The following is a 23,014-nucleotide window of genomic DNA, read 5'->3' as shown; positions in this document are numbered from 1 at the left end:
ATACACAGAGATGGTCGAATATGTCAAATGTCTCTCTCTCTCTCACTCTCTCTCACTCTATCTCTTTCTATTTCTCTTTCTCTCTTTCTCTTTCTATTTCTCTCTCTCACTTTCTCTCTCTCTTTCTTTCTTTCTTTCTTTCTTTCTTTCTTTCTTTCTTTCTTTCTTTCTTTCTTTCTCTCTCTCTCTCTCTCTCTCTCTCTCTCTCTCTCTCTCTCTCTCTCTCTCTCTCTCTTTCTCTCTTTCTCTCTCTTTTTGTCTCTTTGTTTCTTTTTTGTAACTGCCAGGCATGACTTCTGTATTGAGTCTCAGCAATCCTGCAGACAAAATATTATTTTGGTTATTCCACAGAGGGACTGACACCATGAATCACTTTGAATGTGTACAGACTTACATTTTGAGTGAATGCTCAGGAAAATAAGCAAAAAATGGCAGGTAGATGTTTTGATACTAAACTGTGTGCTTGTTAATTATGTTTAATTAGAAATACATTTTTGGTAATAAACCTTTAATACTCTTTTGGCACGTCTAGTCAAAATAATTACTGACCTGGAGTTTTGCAGATATAAATGAATATGTTTTCTAAAACAAATCCATAGATATATAGTAGTTGAGGTTGAAAAAAAAAAAACATGTTGAATTCTAAAATTGGGTTACATACTTAACCTGTATTGATCCAGAGGAAAGTAAGCAGAAAACATAGTGTAATATTTACGGTAATGTTTTTCAAGGGAAAAATTCGTCTTGACTACACTAAATCAAATTGCTCTTTAGATCAATGGCCAGTCTCTGTTTAAACTTGTCCAGCTTATTCCTTGTCCAGTTTGCCTTGCTAAGAAGCTCAGTGTGTTATTATATTTAGTAACTTTATATGTTACCACATTTACAACAAAGAATCCGCTCTTTTCTTGCTGCTGATATCTCCTTTTGTCTAATCTCAGAGGCTAATCAAGTAGTTATATTGTCATTTGGATGAAAAGCTACCTTGTAAGATCTACGTATTAATGACCATTGTTATATTTCTATATAGTAATCATATCCTCTCTGAGATGCATCTTTTCCATTCCCTTGATCAATTTGCATTTGCTCTAGTTCTATCAAGTCTGTATCATGTGTTCTCAAAAAGAAAAACATCTCTATAAAAACTTATTTCCTTGTCTGAAGATGAATTAAAGGTTGTTTCCAATGCCACATTGCAGTGAGCTACAGGATATTCTGACACTGAAAGGATAGCGTACTTAGAGATTTCAAACACAACAGGAGACTGGTGTTCACAAGACCCAGAAGGGTCAGTGTCCAGTCAGAAGCCCCCTACCTCTCTGCACCCAATATCACTAGTATTATATGTAAATAAAAATGTGACTAGATGAAGCACGTAACCAAAAAACATCCGCTAGTAAGGAAATACTATGATGTCAATAATAATAAAAACAATTTTAATAGTAATGTAACAAAACAATATTGGGTATTAAAAACTCCCAGGTGCACAGAGAACCTCAAGTATAAAATGCTACTTGATAGTAAAGCCAATACGCCTTAATGAGGGTGATGACAGGGCTGGATAGCCCAACAAAAATAGAAATTGAGCCTACTAGGAGGAAGGGTGCTTGTAATCCAACTCCCCTCTCCCACGACCACACTACGATTGGTCACTATATTAATAATAAAATACACCTTCAGAATGAGTAAGTGCAAGTATAAGGTGACATAGCCACTGTAAGTATCACAGTGGGGAAATTTTGATATATCAAGAAAGTTCAGTTGGAGACTGTACAATAGCACATAGTTAGCCCATCAAAATTGTGAAGATAAGCCTACTAATAGGAAGGGAGCTAGCTTTCTAACTCCCCCATCCCACGACCATGCTACAATTAATATCTATGTAAACATCCATGCACATATAATAGTAATAAGGTGAAAGATTATAATAGCATAGCTATTGTAGAGATTATGATAATGTGCATATATAGTTGCTGGTGTCAGAGATAAACAGTTCTCAGATAACCAATGGAGGGATAAGTCTCATACTCTCTGATGCATGTTAAGTAACTACATACAAGCAACCCACTACAATACTTGCGGTACCAGCAACAAAGCATCGGAGATTTACCTTTGTCTGAGTATATAGATACATTTCTACAGAAATATATTGTATTAAATAAATCACATTTGAAAGATACTACAGAAGTGCTAAGAATATTAGAAGATATCACTTGGAAAAAAATAATAATTTTAGTAACGTGTGTAACTTTTTTTGGAAGGTGTGGGATCCCACACACTGTAAAATATGCTGTCTGCCAATAGATGTCGTTTTATATTATATATGTAAGTTTTAAGACATTTATGTGTCAGTCATTGTTTTCTTTGATTTATTCTACTTACCTCATGACTTTTGAACGCCTAGTGCTGCATCCTGTTTATGATCTTTATGTTTAGATTTTGCATTTATCTCACTATGTTTATCTCTGTCTAGTATTGAACACTTAGATTAGTGGAGGATATATTTGTCATTACGTATTCATTTAGACTTACCAATTGTTGCTATCAGAATTAGTGGAGGGTTTATTCTTTCTCATTTGGGGCCTATTTGTGGTTTTATGGGTTCTGGGATCAGGGAAGTACCCTTTTGTCCCTTTTGGTACTGAGGGGAATGGGCTTGACGAAGGGTTAATCCCCGAAATGTTGCCCCCCTGTACTCCCCTGTATACCCACCTTTTTGTTGTTGCCCCCCCATTTTTTGCCCCCCCCGCCCCCCTGTTTTGTTCCACTTTTTTCCTCCACACATCCCATATATGGTACTACCTTTATGTTATAGTAGTTTTCCATGTTTCCATGTGTGGTATTGTAAGCTTTTTTTTTATTCATTTGTGCATATATTAAAACTTACCTTTTTGGTTCTATACCAGTGATCTGATTTCTTTATATAGGGAGTGCTGGACTATTCAGTATTTTGTATTGTTTTGAGAGTGAATGGGTCCTCTCTAGTCCTGGCACCCCGCATTGTATACTTAATTTCAATAGTGTGAGTGCTGTTTATCGTTATTGTATTGCACTGTTTTTAATTATTACACTTTATTGTATTTGTATTTTTTCACATATACTCCACTATTGCGCTTCCCTATCGTCCACAAACGCTCTGCAAAGAGGGAACACCATGGGCCGTTCCCAAGAAAGAGTTGTTGAGCTGCATATATTTATTTATCCCGGAAGAAGCCTTTTTGGCGAAACGGCCGTCGAGCAGAGCTGTGACAGCACCTCTACCTCCTCCTGACCCGTGTGCTGCATTGCAAATACTCAATATTTCTTTCTGTGACACCGCTGATGCCCGAACCAGGGACGCTGGTCGTTATTGTGGGATTCCCCTACTGCCCTGTTCAATACTCATTGGCAGTGCGCTGTGTCCCTGGCTTACTTAACCCTGACCCCTGCTTATCCTCAGCATGATTTCACCATTTGGGGAATTCGTATGAGTACTATCAGTACATCATTTGGACTTCCTCCCTTTGCTGTTCATTTCATATGTTTAGCATAGCACTGGCATCAGTCTATTTATCCTGTTTGCAGCACATTGTAGGGTCATTTGTATGTTTACCTGAGTGGCTTTGTTTACATTATATGATTCTTCTCTCAGCCAGTTATGGATATTTGCTGTGTGTTTTACTATGCTCATTATTACACCTATCTACCATGCCTGTCATGTCCATGTCATTCGATGCAGTATTTGAAGTAGATATTTCTCTTTCTGCTGCTTCACTAGCCAGTATGTGAGGTTTAACCATTTTCTCATATGGTCTGGTTTGTTCAATAATTTTTTCTCAGATAGGCCGATCTCATTTGCATCACTGGGGGAATAATTATTTTTCCCCTGGTTCTGCTATGCCAAATTTGAACCTTTATGTTTTGGGTTTTGCCAGACCTTTGTGTGATTTGGTGTAGAATTTATAACAGTGTTTACGCACAGCAATTTACTATGTGGTATATGTTTGGGTCTGTCTTGTGTGTTTTTTTTATTACTCATTGCTAATAAAGTAAATTTTTTCTATTTTTTCAATACAGATTGTTTGAGTGCACCTTTTTGACCCTTCTTTTTCTCTTTTTTTACCATATATTTATTATCCAAACAAGAGTGACCTAGGCGCAAGTAAAAACAAGAAAAACAAACATAGGGTAATACGTTCAAACAATTGGTCTACTGGAGGGTACGATATGCACTTACAGCAGGTAGAATAAAATCAGGCCTTGTATCCACTCTGGGATCAGGAACAATGAATGAAGATCTGGAACAGCCGGCAGCAACTCATCTACAGGAACCGTATCCTCGTGTGAAGTATCACATATAGGAAGAGAAGTGGGACACATACATAGTGTAACACAGTTTATTTTAAAATTAAATAAAAAAGTCAATAGGTAAAATACTCACACTTTGTGAGTTTGGGTAAAAGCGTTTGAGAATTTAGAGCTTCTCACACTCATCAAGGGTGGGTATACACAGTCTCTATTGATTCCTTATAAAATGTCCTTATAACCACATGCGGTGTTATGGCCAACTTCCAAGGGTATGGAGTCACTTTATAGGGCACTCCTAATAATATCCAGAGCCTCTGAGGGTGGGGTACTTGCTCCGTTGTTGCGAGACCCGTAGTAAAGGGCCGTGTGTCTCTTTAGCTGCACCTAATGTGCAAGTAGTACTCACGCTACTTCTGGGGTACAGTGTGATGTTTTCCCCCTTGGTTAGTGTCCGCCTCGATAGTCTGTGGACCTCCCCGCTTCTCTGACTGCTCCGGTCCTCCGTGGCCATCCGCCTGCACGCAGCGGCGTGGTGACGTCACGTCGTCTCGCGAGATTCTGGATCCAAATCTCCCGGTCGCTGTGTTGATCTACGTCCCACACCTACTCGTTAGAAACATGTACCATGCCGGTACACCGATACAAATCACTGCCAGACAACTGAATATTGCTGGCTATTCTCCCAATTGTCCTGTGCTCACTCTCAGTAGTTCCAAACCACGCCCTACGCGTTTCTCCTTTCGGCTTCGTCAGGGGATGATCTAACTATGTGTCCCTATTCCTGTGTAGATATACCCTCCTCCATTACGTGATTGGCTATCTAGTTGATTATTATTGTTTTATTATTATTGAAATGTATATATAATGATGCAATATTTACTTTATTCATCAGTTGGTAACACACCTAAAATGCATCTAAATTGCTAACATTAGTAACTGAATTAAAACCCCTATAGAATACTTTCTACTGAGAATGGAATTAACAATTCCAATTGAGAGGTGCTTTTTGTAATTTTCTAATCAACTAGATAGCCAATCACGTAATGGAGGAGGGCATATCTACACAGGAATAGGGACACATAGTTAGATCAGCCCCTGACGAAGCCGAAAGGAGAAACACGTAGGGCGTGGTTTGGAACTACTGAGAGTGAGCACAGGACAATTGGGAGAATAGCCAGCAATATTCAGTTGTCTGGCAGTGATTTGTATCGGTGTACCGGCATGGTACATGTTTCTAACGAGTAGGTGTGGGACGTAGATCAACACAGCGACCGGGAGATTTGGATCCAGAATCTCGCGAGACGACGTGACGTCACCACGCCGCTGCGTGCAGGCGGACGGCCACGGAGGACCGGAGCAGTCAGAGAAGCGGGGAGGTCCACAGACTATCGAGGCGGACACTAACCAAGGGGGAAATCATCACACTGTACCCCAGAAGTAGCGTGAGTACTACTTGCACATTAGGTGCAGCTAAAGAGACACACGGCCCTTTACTACAGGTCTCGCAACAACGGAGCAAGTACCCCACCCTTAGAGGCTCTGGATATTATTAGGAGTGCCCTATAAAGTGACTCCATACCCTTGGAAGTTGGCCATAACACCGCATGTGGTTATAAGGACATTTTATAAGGAATCAATAGAGACTGTGTATACCCACCCTTGATGAGTGTGAGAAGCACTAAATTCTCAAACGCTTTTACCCAAACTCACAAAGTGTGAGTATTTTACCTATTGTCTTTTTTATTTAATTTTAAAATAAACTGTGTTACACTATGTATGTGTCCCACTTCTCTTCCTATATGTGATACTTCACACGAGGATACGGTTCCTGTAGATGAGTTGCTGCCGGCTGTTCCAGATCTTCATTCATTGTTCCTGATCCCAGAGTGGATACAAGGCCTGATTTTATTCTACCTGCTGTAAGTGCATATCGTACCCTCCAGTAGACCAATTGTTTGAACGTATTACCCTATGTTTGTTTTTCTTGTTTTTACTTGCGCCTAGGTCACTCTTGTTTGGATATCCTTTTATACCAGCCCGTGGAGCGGTAGACCTTTTGGCTGCAGACTTAATCAGGGAAAGTTAGATTGTGAGGTAGTATACCCTCCTATATATGTGGTAAATATCATTATTAGTCTAATTGTGATTGCGCTTATTGTAGTTTTCTGTTTTTGTATATATTTATTTATATTCACTTAATATCACTATTGTCACTATTATTATTTATCAAGTTTTATCACTGTAATTATCACATATTTTTTCACTTTACTATCAAGAAGCATTTTCTACTTGAGTTTCCCTGTTACCCGGGGAGTTATTAATACCCTATATGTTATTGTTACATTACTATTAAAATTGTTTTTATTATTATTGACATCATATAATTTCATTACTAGTGGATGTTTTTTGGTTACGTGCTTCTTCTAGTCACATTATTATTATTTACATATAATACTAGTGATATTGAGTGCAGGCAGATAGGAGGCTTCTGACTGGACCACTGGCCCTTCTGGGTCTTGTGTACACTACTGCACCGTTCACTTTATCTAATGCTTATCATTACTAACTGGACTGCTGGTGTCCTATTTTGCTGTTTTATTTTTTACTTAGAGATTTCATATGAATAATTTGTTTGATATTCTACTGGTAACATTTTGAAGAGTTTGATATTGACTACCACTCACAGTACAAAAGAGTGTGAAGTTGCAAATAATACAGGCACCAGCTGTGTTTCATCAAGAAGTGAAGCTATCATACAAATTGCAAAACTTGAGACATCTGTTGACAATACTTGTATATACAGTATATTTCTAGAGATGGAACACAATACTGCATCTGTGACAGCTAAACCCGTAATACACACATTTTCATATCCTTGTTAAGTATATTTACTTTACCACTGCTTCGGGCTCAATGTAAGACTTACCCCTTCCTTCTGGCTTTTCCTGTCTAAGAAAATAATTTTATATCATTTTACAGTGGCGGCCGGGCTGACTCTAATGCGGCCGCCACCGCAGTTTTAAAATAGCGCGGGCGGCACGCGGGCTGTCTCCGGCCGAAACCGGTCCAGTTTCGGCCGGTTTTCCCGTGCATCGGGCGCTTTCAATAGTAAGCGCCATTAGCGCTTATCTATTGAAGCGCCCGCTGCGCGGTTAACTCTGTTTTTAAACGGAGAGCGGACCCGCGGCTAGCCCGCTGCGTTCCCGGCCAGCTCCCGGCAAGCTTTAGACTGAGCTTAGCCGGGACAGTAATTTGTTTATCTGTAAAGTATTGCGATGCCCCCCTAGGGGAGTCATGTATTTACTCTAAAAAATGAATGATTATGATGATGAAATATGTCCTCTCAAGTTTTCCTATAAACAATCACAAATCCATGAAAAACATTCCAGAATTGTTCACTACAGCAAGTATGTAAAATGGTGAATACTGCATGTGGAAGAAAATCCTTAGGTTGCAATACTGTATGTCAAGTTTTGCTCTCATCAAAACTCAAGTAAAACAGATGCAATAAAAACATATTTATCAAACAAAAAACAAACATTCTATAGCATCCAAAAAGATTTTTAATTTGGTAAATTTGGTGCAATGTTTTTTTACTCCCTTTTTATACAGGTTCAAACAATCAGGTAAAATATAACAGAAAGAGAACAGTGCACAGTTGTATCCCGGTTACATGTTTTTTTTAAAGGCTGGTACAGCGTGTATATGGAAGGTATACGGTAATTCAGAACTCTTGAACCTAGAGTTATTTGGAAGCAGTATCTGAAACATTGTAGAACTGTAACTATAATTAACTAAAGGGTGCCAAGTTTTTGCAGATCGTAATGACTATTTAAGAGTCAAAGAACAGTTAACATTGTGAATTTTAAATCAAGAACTTGCATAAATATGTTGAAATAATTTTATCCTGGAAATGTTTGTAAAAATTGTAGCCAGAAGTTTTGCTTTACCACCATCTCTTTTCGTAACTACTGTACCTGTTCCTCAGACAGGCAGTTAAATATATCTGATTACTATATTATTTGGGCCAATTTAAAAGGATTGAGAGTCAATCCCTCACAATATAACAAGAGACAGTCCTGTCGACAAACATTTCTCTGACTCTGGCCATAAGATGAACGATCTGAAGGTGGCCATACTCAAAGGTAATCTTAAAACACCGAAAGAGAGACGGTTGAATGAATACAAATTTATGCAACTGTTCGGTACACTTAGCAATGGCATAAACCGAGACTGCAGCTTCATGAGTCATTACCCTGACACAAGAGAACTCTCTTCCCATGAGTGCTAAAGGCCATGTCTATACATACTGTGCTATATGAATGCATACACAGCTGTCTCTTACACATACAAATGTAAAATGTAATTCCATCCCTATATACCAATAGGGACCACATAGTATCTACACACACTAACAGTAATGCAAGACCCTCTTATATTTCTACACCTACCCATACCATTGGTATACACTCCCACTCCACACACACTATTTGTAAAGCACTGTATACACTGTAGGAGCTTAATACATTTATATTTACATACATACACACACACATACATACACACATACATATATACACACACACACAAACACACCCACCCACACACACACGTACTCTTACATCACTAACATTCAGGGACCAATTAACACCTTAAGTCATAAATTGCATAAAGCACAGGGGGAGGGATAGGCTGCAGTCACAGATACATTCCAAGATGCACTGTTTTTAAGTAAAAACCTTTTTCTTGCTTTACCCATTGTAACACCGCCGGAAGAAGGGATCAGTGTATCTCAAAAGCTTGCAAAAATAAAAACATTTCGTTAGCCACAGAACGGTATTGTCAATTTGCTTTTGATTATTAAGCTTGACTAACACGGTACAGATACACACACACACACACACATATATATATACTGACGAAGCACTATGTGCGAAACGCGTAGAGGTCACGTGAGACTGTTGTATTGTATTGTATTGTATGTCTTTATTTATATAGCGCCATTAATGTACATAGCGCTTCACAGTAGTAATACATGTGGTAATCAAATAAATAACAGATAATATAAATAACAGATCATGGGAATAAGTGCTTTAAACATAAAAGTAATATTAAGGAAGAGGAGTCCCTGCCCCGAGGAGCTTACAGTCTAATTGGTAGGTACATAGAACGTACAGAGACAGTAGGAGGGAGTTCTGGTAAGTGCGTCTGCAGGGGGCCAAGCTTTATGTATCATGTGTTCAGAATATCCACAGTGCTATTCATATGCTTCTTTAAGCAAGTGTGTCTTAAGGTGGGTCTTAAAGGTGGATAGAGAGGGTGCTAGTCGGGTACTGAGGGGAAGGGCATTCCAGAGGTGTGGGGCAGTCAGTGAAAAAGGTTTAAGGCGGGAGAGGGCTTTAGATACAAAGGGGGTAGAAAGAAGACATTCTTGAGAAGAACGCAAGAGTCTGGATGGTGCATAACGAGAAATTAGGGCTGAGATGTAAGGAGGGGCAGAAGAGTGTAAAGCTTTAAAAGTGAGGAGAAGAATGGAGTGTGAGATGCGGGATTTGATCGGAAGCCAGGAGAGGGATTTCATGAAGGGAGATGCTGAGACAGATCTAGGAAATAGTAGAGTGATTCTGGCAGCAGCATTTAGGATAGATTGTAGGGGAGACAGGTGAGAGGTAGGAAGGCCGGAAAGCAGGAGGTTACAGTAATCAAGACAGGAGCTTCCCGTGAAGCTTGCAGGCGGAGGCTGGGCAGGGCTCTTCGCATCTCCTTGCCTGGCTGGTATGTACATTGATCGGTTCCGGATCCCTTCCTTGTATTAGTGTGGATGCGGCATTGTCCTGCTCTATCCCTCCGCCTTATGTTGGTTAAACCCTGTTTTTAACCCCCTTATTTTTAACCCCTTTTTAACCCTTAATTTGTCACCCTCATTTTTTATGTTTATTTGGTATTCCTCCATATCGGGATATATTATTATTAATAAAGAGTTAATGTCCCTTAGTGCGCCTGTCTGCCATTTCTTTTTCTGTATATACAGTACATAAATAATAACAAAGGGATAGGCACACCAAAAAAAGGATTTTTTTAAAAGACATTTTTTGCATATTTATGGTGTGCCTATCCCTTTGTTATTTTTGTAAAGTACCTTATAGGTACTCTGATAGCAGCACTGTCTCCAGTATTCTGGTCTATACTATTTAAGTGTGTACCCCAATCCCTTCACATAATAAATAACATACTGTATATATCTATATTGTATTGCTTGACCTGAAGAAGAGAGGATAACTCTCGAAAGCTTGTCCTATGACATAAATTGTTAGTCCAATAAAAAAGGTATCACCGAATACTGAAGAACTCATTTATTCTGCACTATCGCAACTGGACTAACACGGCTATTTTCTGCTTTATATCTATATATATATACAGTGCAGGATAAATGAGTTCTTCAGTATTAGGTGATACCTTTTTTATTTGGACTAACAATTTATGTCATGGGACAAGCTTTCGAGAGTTTGTCTCTCTTCTTCAGGTCAGAAATACTGATATACAAAGGTTTCTACGACTTAGACAGGGATTGGGGGGAGAAAGGAAGAACAAAGAATTACAGGCACTGGAAGGGTGTTAAAACTGAGATAAGGAAGGTAAGAATTAGGGATGGGGGGGGGCTGTACATCCACAGCAGCACAGAGGGGGAAGAGGATGCTGGGATTAGGTATAGGATGGCACAATGGCAGGGAGGACCATTACAACAAATTATGATATTGTGTGAGAAACCCCATGTCTGCCTTAAGTCCACTTGTTTTGGTGTCAAAGAGTCTTATCATTCTGGGCACAAATGTTTTCCGTTCTTGGGTGCGTTTGAACATTCCATTGAGGATTTTGATTTTTAAATCATTTATGGAATGATCTGGTAGTGAGAAATTATGTCCCACAGGTGAGCAGTATCTTCCTTCTTTGTGGTGGAGTATAGAGGGTCTATGCATATTCATTCTTCCTTGAAGTTTTTGGCTGATTTCCCCAATGCAGCATCCTTGGTCACATTTGTTGCACTGAATCATATAAACCATGTTCCTGGATGTGCAGCTGTATGATTCTTTAACACTGGCTGTGCGATCTTGGCATATATGTTTGCAGAGTTTGCAACGTGTGTTGTTGCACGGTTTTGTGCCATTATCAGTTTCTTTAAGTTCGTTCTGAAGTTTTCTGTTGACTAATTTCTATCGCAACTGGACTAACACGGCTGTTTCCGTTATATATAGATATATATATTATATATATATATTATATATACAGTATATATACACATAAAGATATAGCGTAATTTATTGGCGCATTTGTCTTGCGGATTGCGTGTGAGCTCCCCGATTTTTTTGTGTGAATGGACCAAAGGTGTCTTCCGATGCTGAAAGGTGTCTTATGGCATATCACAGTTTAGTAAATTTGGTCCTTGGTACCTTTTCGCAAACAAAGAGCAAGCAAATCAGTTAATTCCCAGAACAGTTTTTTTGTTTTCTGATATTTGAAGGGCAGGGTAAAGATTTTAGCTTTCCTTATCAGCCAAAGGGGCCAATCAAACTATTTTCAAGTCGAAATTCCCCATTGAAGTCAAGGGGGAAGTATAGATGAAGATGGCTTGCTCTGCTGCTTCAGCTGATATACCATAAAATAAGCCCCTTATTCTTAATTATTGTACTCATATTTACATTTCCTTAATAATAAAGCGCATCTATTACCCCAACGGATGTCAAAAATAAAATTCTTAATTCAGTTTTGTTATTTATTGCAGTGAAAGCAGTAGACATCTTGTCTTCTGTACATCAGAAATTATGTTATGTAGTAAAAAGACTAATATAACAAAAGACAAAAAGCCCCAGTGCTACATCCAATACGCCAAATTATATAGTAAAATACTTATCTGTTTTTCTTTTCATACGTGAGGGTCACTTAGTTAAATTATTTTGTCAAAGTCTATTAAGACAGTTCCCCCCCCATCAAAGAGGTTCTGAGAGCTTATTGCTGGTGTGGTAGTGTTAGGACTTGCCAAAGAGGGAATTCCTTGCTGTGGTTTGCAAGATTATAATGCTTTGGCCAGATAATTTAACTAATTGACCCTCACTGATGAAAAGAAAAATAATATTTAACTATATAATTTGTCATATTGGATGTAGCATTGGGGATTTTTGTCTATTGCTGCACACATTAGGTCATAATCCTAGTAGCACACCTTTCGACTCAAATATGTACAGTATGGTATGGTGGGTTTGGGTTCACAGTTTGCAGGTGTTGTGTGTTTGTAAAAAGTTTAATGTCATACATTTTTGATGTACATATGTGCCTTGCATCCCTTTTCTCTTGTTGTTTACGTAGAGTCGTGGAGTTTTCCATTATTTACTGTAATGCTGAAGTTCTTCAATAATGATGACAATAATAATTATTATGTTGTGAATTCTTTTTATTGGCAGTACATGAATCATTTTAAACATGATAGACTGGGATTTATAAATATGCTAAACAAAATGAACATTTTAAATGCAATCATGTTTTTTATGGCAAAAAGAATGAAAAATTGGGACATTTCAAAATTTTATTTTATTTTTGACAAAGAACTTGAGAGCTCTGAAACAGAGCCATTTTACAGAATTATAAACAGACGTTACAGCTCAATCATACTTCTACACAAGTCTAGTCTATGTTGGAATAGTATATCATCTACTGGTGACCTCACCTAATCTATCATGATCCTGTCCAATAATAAAAGGAGAACTATAATGATATTGACCAGGGGACACTTATACTACCAGATGATTATTCTGAAAAAGATTCCATCTGTCGAAGTACATCTAAATATATATCTAATGCTTTGCTTGCACTGTGGGCTAAGTACATTATGTAGCTTCATTATTGAGCTGGGTTTTTGAAAAATACAATAAAATCATAACTTTTGATGTTTAGATACCCTGCATACAGTACGTTGATATTGTAATGCAAATTGAATTTTTTGTAGTTTAAGGCATGGAAAATCAAACAGATCAGGTTAAATGAATATCAAGTTTATAGTAGCTACTGTAATACCCAGAGTTGTTTATTAAAGCTCAACACTTATTTGGTTTTAATATCAAATTTCTTTTGCAGGCTCTTTTCCAATCATTGCAAGTCCCTTTGACTGGTTTTGAATTTTGAGCGTACGGTTTCCATATTGTCTATTGCTATCTTTTGAAATATACTGTATGTAGACAATGGAGAACATAATCCCTATTGTAAGCACTCTACCTCTACTGATATAAATGATAATTTGTAATATAATTTTAATAGATTTAAAGAACAAAAGAGAGGAAAAAAATACCCTAATTTAAAACCTTGAAGACGCTAGATGCTTAATTGGGACCCAAAATGATTAATAAATGTGCCAGATTTAACATGAGACAACAAGAACGCGGTGTGGAAACATTTATCACAGCACTACAGTACATACTTTGGCAGAGCACTGAGATTTAGGCTCTCAGGAAATAGTTAGTATGAGAGAAGATTCTAGTTGGCACAAAAAGCACTAAACTGTCTGAGAGGCTACAACCAGATTCAGAACATGACTTTAGCAGGAGCAATACAGGCATACCCCGGTTTAAGAACACTCACTTTAAGTACACTCGCGAGTAAGGACATATCGCCCAATAGACAAACGGCAGCTCACGCATGCGCCTGTCAGCACATCCTGAACAGCAATACCGGCTCCCTACCTGTACCGAAGCTGTGCGCAAGCAGGGAGACTATAGAGCCTGTTACAAATGCGTTATTTACATCAGTTATGCACGTATATGACAATTGCAGTACAGAACGTGCATCGATAAGTGGATAAAAGGTAGTGCTTTACTTTAAGTACATTTTCGCTTTACATACTTGCTCTGGACCCACTGCATACGTTAATGTGGGTTATGCCTGTACAAGTGTGGGAGAATGAAACAATCGAGAAACAACAGTCCCTCTTTCGTAAAAGTCTATTTCAAACGAAATTGAGGACAAAAGGAGGCATCCGCTCAGTTTACAAATTAATATGTTACGTACTAGAGGGGTGCTTAAGGGAATGTGCACTATATGTAGACAAAGGAGGAAAAAATAGTAATAGTAATATATTTTTAATAGGTTTAAAGAACAAAAGAGAGGAAAAAACTCTCATTTAAAACCTTGAAGACGCTAAATGCTTAATTGGGACCCAAAAATTGGTTCCATAAAACTCTAGGAAACTTCTATATCACACGAGTTCCTAATATTGGCAATAATGGTGATACTTAGTTACAGCTATAAGTGGACTGTATGTTATATAGTTTAGCTGACTTACTGTAGTATCGAATTATAATCTTAAAAGGTCTGAGTGTATCAGCATGGACCGAAACCTAGCGTTTCGGGCACGTCTGTGACGTCACAGTATCTGCATCACCAAAACCCGATGCGCTTTTTCGTTCCCATTTGAACATTTTTTGGGGTTGGGGGGTGGGGGGGAATAAGTTCCCAAAAGAACGAAACATGCATCGAGTTTTGTGAAGCAGATACTGTGATGTCACAGACCCAATGGAAACGCTACTGTAAGTCTCGGTCCATGCTGATGCACTCAGACCTTCTAAGATTATTATTTGATACTAAATCAGCTAAACTATGTTGCGGGCCCCAGGAGGCAGCCAGTAGCATTGGTCAGCCTATCCGCAAAAGTACTCTGAACTTAGATTCGGCGATATATATTCTTCGCACCTACTACAACACAGGGCTGCATTACTATCTGTCAGGTGGCATTACTATAAGAATGCAAGGGACTGCTTTCTCTGGGGTCTAGCCAACTAGAAATTATTCATATGCTACAGGCACACTCTATTTTAGGGTGAATTACAGAGATCTATATGCCACATTATTGGGCGACTTTCAGGTAGCTATTTCTCCTTGCACATTTTTGATTGCACATACGGGGAGTATTATGATTAGAGGCGTTTTAGTCTCCTTCATATAATTGATTTAATTGGTCTCACAATCACTATAAATTTTTCACTATGAGTGATACTTCCTGACTAATGTACACGTGTAATGTATAGCTCTGAATAATTACTGTGTGTATATATATATATATATATTACATACAGTACAGTCCACATATAGCTGTAACTAAGTACTAAGTATCACCATTATTGCCAATATTAGGAACTCTGATATAGAAGTTTCCTAGAGTTTTATGGAACCATTTTTTGGGTCCCAATTAAGAATCTAGCATCTTCAAGGTTTTAAATTAGAGTTATTTCCTCTCTTTTGTTCTTTAAAACTATTAAAAGTGTATTCTAATTATCATTTAAATCAGCAGAGGTAGAGTGCTTGCAATAGGGATTCTTTCCTCCTTTGTCTACATATAGTGCACATTCCCTTAAGCACCACTCTAGTACGTAACATATTAATTTGTAAACTGAGCGGATGCCTCCTTTTGTGCTCAATTTCTTTTGAAATAGACTTTTATGTAGGAGGAACTGTTGTTTTATACTGTTTCATTCTGCCCCACGTGTATTGCTCCAGCTAAAGTCATGTTCTGAATCTGGTTGCAGGCTCTCAGACAGTTTAGTGCTATTTGTGCCAACTAAAATCTTCTCTCATACTAACTATTTCCTGAGAGAGCCTAAATCTCAGTGCTCTGCCAAAGTATGTACTGTTGTGAAAAATGTTTCCACACCGCGTTGTTGTTGTCTCATGTTCAATCTGGCACATTTATTAATCACATTGTACTTTCCCACAAAATGCTGATTGAAAGCTTCATACTGCTTTTTATCCTGCTCTCCCAAATGAAGGACACACAATATGTCATCTGTCTAATCTCCTAAAGCATACAGCCGGGTATTGATATGATAGTCCTTACTTTTGGCTTTTAAACTTGGCACAAGTTGAAAGCACAAAAGTTCCATATTCACTAAAGGGTGCTGATTTTAGCACATCTTATCTCTATATTAATTTGAATGTGTTAGGGTGAACTAGACCATAGCACTCTTTAGTGAATATGGGGCAAAGCACCTGATTTATTTTGGTCAATAAACACTGGGTTTTAAGCCAAATTACTCTGAGGTTTTGATCTGAAGTACTACTCACAGCATGCCAGGCAGTAAGAGTTCTAAGGCCCAGATTCAAAGAGATTCGTTATTGCCTTAATGACATGTTAACAAAAATGAACGTCTCATTAAGTGCTAACATACATCTTTAAAGCACAAAAAGGAGTACATCTGAAATACTGGGGAAATGTGCTAATTTAAATTATTTCAAGCTGCAGTTCAAGCTGTCGTTTAAAAAAAAAATATTTATTTATTTATTTTCATTCAATATGTGCATCAATACAATCTACACACTGACAAGCGATTAGCTAAGTTGCTGATCGAGCCATTCTCCTGTAATCGATCGCTGAAATTCGGCTGGGGGTTCATTAAATGCATCTTGGGTAATCTTCTGCTGCACTGACAAAGTTCTGTGAAGAAGATCATGTGACCAGGCAGGCACTAGATTCAATGTGTTTACTGCTAGAGAGGGCCGGGTTCAAAAAGGTGATGCTGTTTCAGAAGAGGAAGGGGATGTGACTTTGTATATGGTTGCTATAGGAACAAAAAGGCTTGTTACATTTGAATACATTAAACATTTCTTTAATATTGTTTTTTTTTAAATGTAACAAGTATTTTCGCATAGTACAGAACTGATTTATTAAAACAAAACACATGTAGGATATTGCTTGAGCTGCAGCTTTAAATATACTTTGTAAATCAAAATTAGCATATTTCCCAGATATCTCAAGCATGCTCCTTTTTGTGCATGGCTGTCTTTCCACGTGTTCTGTAAGGTGTTTTTCTCTCTCATGCAGCTTTGTTTACTCTAGCGTGGCTTCCTCAGCTTGCCCACAGAAAACAAGGAAGTTCTCAGACTTAACCATTTAAGTTAAACCTCTTAGAATCATATTGGCCATATTAATTCTGCCTAAACCTCTATATAGAAATACACAATACACAATAGCACAATGTCTATTGCTGTATATTAAAAAAGCATATGTCTTGATAAGTTAACTTTTTAATACAAAGATTAAAGTGTAATCTTCATCCCAAATCTTGATGGCATAATTTTAACATGCATGTTGACACATACCTACAGTACATACATGCCAGTATAAAAAAAGATGTGAAAAAGAAAGGAGTTACAGGTACTTTAGATATTGTCAATCACAGTAACAGAAGTATGATACGGCATGGTTACAGCTTGAAATGAATATCAAAGAATGTGAAAAGCATGACCAGGGAGGCTGTGAGGTAGCTCCCCTCTCCCACCCGCCCCGAACCCACGGGGGAGGGGGAGGGGACGGTCAAACCGACATTGAACCGCTGACCCTGTGCCCCCTTAACGTCCGGGCCCTGTGACATGGTCATTGTCACGAGCGGGCTCCCAGAAGTTATGTCTAAATGACCCTGCCCACTCGCACTCCCTCCCGGGCTTAAGCAGCCCTGCTCCCAGTCTGACAAGAACAAGCACCTACCCCCCCAAGAGCCACCACCGAAAAGCCTATTAAACTCCCCCTTAAACTAGGCCCGTACCACCAGGACCCTCTCCAACCCCTCCTGCACCCTCTAAACCCAATCGCTCCAGGCATGACCGTAACACCCGCAGGTACTGAAACCTAGATAATAGTACCTCGTCCGCATGCACGAGCAGCGGCCCCGCCCGCTAGCTCTTAAGCCCAAATACGCCCCCAGCATTTGCACAGGGCAAATCCTGCTCCCCGGCAAGCCTAGCAGCGGAACCCATGCTCCCCTTTCCAACTGGTCTGTTTTGGATCGGCGAATATGCAGCAGCAATGAACCTGACCTGAGCACCGTGTCCCCCGCCTGCAAACCTCCTCCCCCTTTCTTAGTGGTGCAGACTAGCTCCCCTATTTACAATGCCCCGAAGAAGGCCAGGGTGAGGGCCGCATTGAATAGCCTCGTCTCGAAGCTGACCATTATCTGGACCAGCCCCTCCAAGATTGCCGGGGTTACTGGCCTCCATTTGTCATTAGTCGGTGCCCCTTCAGCATTCCCACTTCGGCCCGTTTGACTATAAACGCTTTTATAGCGTCCGCCCTCCCATGTAGCTTCAAGAAGAAGGAAATTCCACTCAGCCTCTTACCTATGGACCACCCAGCCCCCTGATTCCCAATGCTAAAATGTATCGCATGATGGTCTCCACCCCAGCCCCCCCCCCAAATTCACTTGCAAAGCCCAAGTAGTCGCGCCAAGCCGCCACATAAGCCTCCCACGTACCTGGAGCCATGGACACTTGCACTAAATTCATCATTGTGTGGCCCCAACGCCAATAAGTCTACAGGGAAATGCAAGCCAACCTGGTCTGCCTCCAGCGCCCTCTTCTGAATTTCAGTCACCTGTCCTTGGCATTGAAGGGGCACGAAACCTAGGCAGAGATCCGGCAGAGATTCCCGTCTTTCTCCATTGCCAGTTCTGGGTCATCGACCCACATCGGGGGCCTCACCTACAGCCCAGAATGCTGTGATCCTAGCGGGGGTGCCCTGCACCGCCGACTAGCCACCACACAACCTGCAACTGCAGCAGGCAGCCATATCGCTCTCCGATTTGCACGACACCGCCCATGACCTCAGTGGGTGGCTGTTTTGTTCTCCCACCACCTGCAACCGCTGAAGGCGGCCGATTTGCCCCGCCACCACCCACAACTGCTGCGAGCGGCTGTCTTGGCCTCCCACTGGCTGCAGACGCTGCAGGCGGCTCTCTCAAACTCACTGCACCTGCCAACGTGGCGGGTGGCCTTGCCACCACATCACCCGCAACCGCTACGGGTAACCATCCTGTGCCCTTCTGTGATGCCCTTCCTCGCGGCTCTGATGTTAGAGGCTGCCTCCCTGCTTGCGCCCCTTGTCTTCCACCTAGTGGGGCCCGCCGCCGCACCCTTCGTGGACGGGCCGCATCGTCCGCTCCATGGTGTGGCTGGCCTCTGCATTTGCTTAGCGCGTGAACTGGCAGGAATGTACCAGCCTTGTCCACTACTGCAGCCATGCCTGCTTGTGAACAAGCTATTTGGATGCCAGTCTAACAGCCCCCTTCATGGTTCAATGCCTCAGCCTGGAGCAGACTAAATTTCTCAGCTTCCGCTAGCGCCATTGCTAGTGTGGGATGAGAGCAATATCTGCGAGTGTACGTGTGTTTTAACTTGCTGCGATGCGCGCCCACAGGAGCAACGACTGGCCTGCTTATGGAGCTAACAGAGAGCGTGCATGTGTGTGAGTGTTAGCAGAAACATCAGGAATGCTACAAATCCAGAGAGGGGGGAAAACAACGTCCGGTTGCCCACGCAGAAATCCCAGCTCTGTGCTACCGATGAGAAACAGATGGAATGGATAGTGAACGGTAGCTGTGTGTGTGCAACGCCCCTGAAAATGCTGGCTGTGTCAGCAGTAAGATAAAGCAACCACGCTGCGTGTGTCGCAGGCAACGGAGATGCAAACGGATCCAGAAGAGGAAAGAATAGCTGCTCGGTCAATAAAATTTCCGACTACTCTGTACCAGAGGGGGGTGCGGAGGGGAGGGGCTAACCACCGGTACCCTCCCCCCCCCCCTCTCCAGAGATCCGCCACTGACTCCGTTCCCACAACTCGCACTTTCCTCCATTGCTCTACCATTAAGAAGCAAGCGCACCTACAGTGAAACGGTAATATAAACAGGTATGAGTGTACTAGCACAGGCCCTGCCCGCTTCCCTGGACGTTCCGAGATACTGCCATATAAGGCCCCAAGCGAGCATTGTAAACGGTTATAAATTATGGTAAGGTCTGTGACAAGCTGTAATATACTTCATTATGTTACCATAACAGGCTCGCCAATGCAAACAAGCTTCAAGCTTTCTGGGTTTATGACTCCAAAATAATTCACTCAGGAAAATTTTTGGTAAAAATTGGCCATAATATGTTCTCACAAGCCCAGACGTGCATTCTATCTCATATCACTGCCCCAGCTTTATATTAGCGAATGCAATGTACAATATATTTGCTTACTAAAGCATTTCTTCGCCGAGTTGCGAATCTAAGATGTGTAATCAATAAGATGTAAACCTGGTATTGTATGTCTTTATTTATATAGCACCATTAGTGTATATAGTGCTTCACAGCAGTAATACACTTGACAATCATATAAATAACAAATAATACAAATGACAGGTCATGGGAGTAAGTGACTAAAATAACTACCGAATGTGCATAAACTAAGCGCTAAAACTAATTCAAAATGTGCTCAATGATTGAGATAATACCAAACTAGATATTAATTACTAAACAGTGATTCCTTGTTAGTGAAATCTAATGTGACAGCAGCCTAGGGAAATTCACACAGATGCTCGCTTGTGCATAAGTTTAAACAGATATGATAATAAAATGCAATTCCCGGCGCTTTCAAAAATGGAATAAAGTACCAATCAATGAAGTCCAATTGTTAATGTGTTAGTCTTTCACAAAGGATAACAGTCCCACAATGAATACCAGTGGTGCCTTGATTCTCCTATTAAAGATAAAGAGAACACACAACCATTGCGCAGTACCGCAAGGATAATAAGATTCCCTTACCCAAGAAATAAGCCTACTTACAAGATAGAGAGAACATTAGGGTGTTGCTTCCCCAATTAACCAATGCTGCAGAGCTGGTTTCCACTTAAATAATGAACATATGTTGCTTTATCCGGAAGAACAACTGTATACAGGAGCATGTTTGTTTTTACATATGTTATTAGTGCCTTGCTCCTAGCAGTGAATCATCACGGGTGCGTTCATTCTCACCAGGTGTGTAGACCCCCTCCTTACACCATGGGTGGTTGAGCAAGCACCGGGAGAATGACGTCACTTCCGGGTGAAACTACTACTTTAGGATCCACGGCAGCAAGTAATCACTCTTTGAAAAAGCCCTCAGGGTGAAACGCGTAAGAGTTGCGGGGGGTGCCTTCCCCTCTCTCTTTTTTAAACTTCCATGATGCAATAAAGAATTTCTATGCCCAGCCCAGCCTCCATTATCTGTTGCGCGGCCATGCCCGCTGTTTTTTCCTCCCCGGTGAGGTTTCCCTGTCTTTACTTACAAGATAGCAGACTTGAGAGTGCGATGGATAGAATCTGTACTTGCTTCAAAGACTTTCTTACACCAGACCCCTCGTGATGTAGTTCCAGTCATCTGTCCCAAAGTTCTCCGTTGACATATGCACCACAGATCATCCAAATGACAAGATGAGAGAAAAAAAACAAATGGTGCAATATTGCTACAAATAATTTTACTCACAGACAATTAAAATACTGGTAGGACACACTTACAATGTATCCTGTCTTTAAAATTGACACAGTATGCCGTCCACAACATGTGATCTACGCGACCGGTTTTGACAGCGCTGGATCGGCGTCCTCCTTCTCCGCTCGTGGCCACGGGCGTTCGGACGCTTCTCAATGACGTGGAGAAACGGGAGAGGAAATGAGATGAGGTGATGGTCAGAGTGAGAAAAGGGGTAAATGGAGAAATCAGAGAGAGAAAAGTTTTTAGTGAAAACCAGATCAAGTTAGTTGCCATCCTTGTGGATGCTGGCTGCAGTCCACTGTTGAAGGCCAAAATAAGAGGTTAGAGAGAGAAAGCAGGCAGCCCAAGGGAGAGAGGGGTCATCAATGTGGTAGTTGAAGTCCCCAAGGAGAAGAACAGGGGAGTCTGAGGAGAGAAAGAAAGAGAGTCAGGATTCAAAGTGAGAGAGAAAGGCAGAAGGGGGATGACCGTCACGTGGACACGGAGAGGAGAGAAGATCTGGACAGTGTGACCCTCAAAGGATGGAAAAGGAAGATAGGGGGGAAAAGGAAGGGTTCGTAACGGCAGAGATAGGAGAGGAGGAGCCCCACGCCTCCACCCCACCATCAGGGCTCAGAGTGTGGGAGAAAGAAAGGCCACCATAAAAGAGGGCAGCTTCCAGAGCAGAGTCAGACTGAGTGAGCAAGGTCTCAGATATAGCAAATAGGAGCAGAAAGTGAGAGAGAAAGAAGTCATGGACAGAGAGGAACTTTAAAAGGGTGCGAGCATTCCAAGGGGCACAGGAGAAAAGGAGAGAGGAGGGAGGGTGGCAGGGGATGGGAATGAGGTTGGAGGGGTTGACACAAGAAGGAGTAGAAGTTTCATTTGGCAGGTGAGGACTTGAGCATGTAGAAATAAGGCAGGGACCGGGATTGGGAGAGATATCCCCTGAAGCAAGGAGGAGAAGCATGGGTAGAAAGAGAATGTGTGAGGATGTTTTGTAGGGGTGTGTTTTAGTGCATGGGCTATAGCTGTGTAATGATAGAGGGTGCAGGTAAAAAAGTAGTTCATGTGAACTGAGAAGTGATGAAGAAAGGAGAGATGGGGATATATGAATAGAGTTGGAGACAAGAGGCTGGTAGATAGAAGTGCATAATTTGAAAACAAGTGAGGTCATAGCAAAAATAAAAAGTAAAGGCGACATCACAGCAATAGTAAAGTGCTGAGATGTGTATTCGGGGATAGATAATATCCTCCTTTCCAGCGTAGATCAAATTCAGGAATCAGGACCAGTAGGTGTTGTCCACTTGTTCACTCCTTTAGTGTTTTAGAGTTACAGACCTTCCTTGAAACATATTGGAGTTCCAATAAAGGGAAATCGAGCAGCATTTAGAATGGTGTCTACTTTTGTAACACCTGTTTCATAGTTGT

The 23,014-nt window shown here is 40.7% G+C and overlaps 1 protein-coding gene across 1 annotated transcript in view; it reads left to right on the top strand.

Moving 5' to 3' along the window:
• Window positions 1-23,014, top strand: part of NPSR1 (neuropeptide S receptor 1) — a 376,437-nt gene that overhangs the window by 30,352 nt on the left and 323,071 nt on the right. The gene's annotated exons all lie outside the window — the stretch shown is intronic.

This window comes from Ascaphus truei, chromosome 2 (assembly GCF_040206685.1).
Source record: "Ascaphus truei isolate aAscTru1 chromosome 2, aAscTru1.hap1, whole genome shotgun sequence".
Lineage (NCBI taxonomy): Eukaryota > Metazoa > Chordata > Amphibia > Anura > Ascaphidae > Ascaphus > Ascaphus truei.
Note: the sequence above shows the minus strand (reverse complement) of the source record. Positions and strands in the feature narration are given on the sequence as shown.